Source organism: Cariama cristata, unplaced genomic scaffold (genome assembly GCF_000690535.1).
Source record: "Cariama cristata isolate BGI_N322 unplaced genomic scaffold, ASM69053v1 scaffold10901, whole genome shotgun sequence".
NCBI lineage: Eukaryota > Metazoa > Chordata > Aves > Cariamiformes > Cariamidae > Cariama > Cariama cristata.
Window position 1 is genome coordinate 31,361 of NW_009600999.1, and position 1,803 is coordinate 33,163.

Genomic DNA, 1,803 nt, shown 5'->3' on the forward strand with positions numbered 1-1,803 from the left:
CTTTAGGTGCCCAAATGACTTTGGAAAACAGGTCTTTCAATTATTTATGGGGGTTAAGATGCTGGCACAAAAGCTCAGGCAAAGTTTTCTGTGATAAGAAGTTATCAGATGCATCTTCCATATCCCCAGAGAACATGAATTAATTCATAACCACTTCAATGCCAAATACATTGCCTTAACTGGAAGCCCCTTCTTTGTTGTTTTAGTCTGTAACACCAGATTTTCACTGAAATTACTGACAGTTCCAGTATTGGCTCTCTTTGGAGTATAGAGAAGGAATATTTACCTGGGATACTAACCTCTTAACCTGATACAACAGCTAGTCTGCAAATAGGATTCTAGCAAGTGACAAAATCTTTGGTTTTGTTTTTGTTTAAAGGGATGCTGCTTCTGGATATTTTGCTCTCTGTTTTTAATGATACGATCATATGCTTTTTTTCCCCCATGATCCTGTCATCCTCCCCTGGATGGACAGTCCCAGTGTAAGAGTAGCAAGTATAGTGTTGTTTTATCTTCACGGTGACAGTATGTTCTGTGCAACATCTGAAGCAAGTTTAACTCTCCAAGGAGTCTTCTGTTGTTATTTTCACTGTAGCATTTGACTACAGTGAAATAACATTCTAGTGTTATTTTCACTGTAGCAATTTCACTCCTTTGAAATGAAGACATGATTAGACCCATTTTACAGAGATAGAATTGTGCTAAAAAAACAATTATGCAAATAATCTGGCTGGTGATTGATACCAGCCAATATTCACTGCTTGAATATTGAACCTGAAAATGCCTTGGTCCACTTCTTCTGGGGTGGAAAGCGATCTGGGTCCCACTGACACTCAGTAGTGGTGTGTATGCTCAGCTCTCATGAAAAGGCAAGCTCATGTTATTTCAACTCCTGAGAAGCAACAGATAGATTAGATGCAGTTTGCATCTTAGATTTTAAAAGATTGGACTGACTATTCAGAATCTGTCATGTTTTAATGCATCTCAGTGAATGGTTGTTGCGTCAAGTTTGAATCAAGCTATGGGTTGACATAAGAAAAGTGAAACAGGCTTTTTGAAGAAATACTGGTCCCAAATCCTAATTCCAACTGTCCTGCAAGTGGCCTTGGGGATCCTCTAATGCTTTGAGGAAAGAAGAGAAAGGCTGATTCTTGAGTGCATTGTAGAAATTAAACTGGGCTCATGATGTCCCAGGACCGTTGCCTGCCTCCTGGGCCACATAGGGTTTTGGCAGAGTCAGCAAGAAGTCTATTCAGCTATCAGTCAGGTGTAATGTTAACAAAATTAAGGTATTATGGCTTCTGTTACAAGCTCTCTTAAGCAGGACTTGTGTTTTCCCACACAAACAAGAGTGGAATATGAAATTGTGGAATGTCTTTGACAGCAGAACTATTCATAACTCAAATTTCAAGAACTTGGCACTAAGTACTGTGCAGTTAGTACCGTTCAGTGAAGTGGTTAGAAAACTGTTTTTATCACTGACAAAGTTCCTTAACCTTGATCTTAGAAAAAAACATTTATTACTGTGCATAACAATGCTATCAGCCTAAGGAAAAAATCAAGTATTCACAGTAAAGAAACCCGTGACCAGTTCTATCCTGTGTAGTTACATGGTAATTTAACATACTTATACTGATGCTTAAGTCTGTATGAAAAGATTTATCTGAAGTATTGTGCCTATACGAGGGTTAGGGGACACCAGACTTGAGGTTTACAAAGAATCCAGAAGATACGGTATGCCAATGCCCCAATTCCTTCTGGAAACTATCTACATAAATGTCTTGAGTTGTGAGCTGATGAACA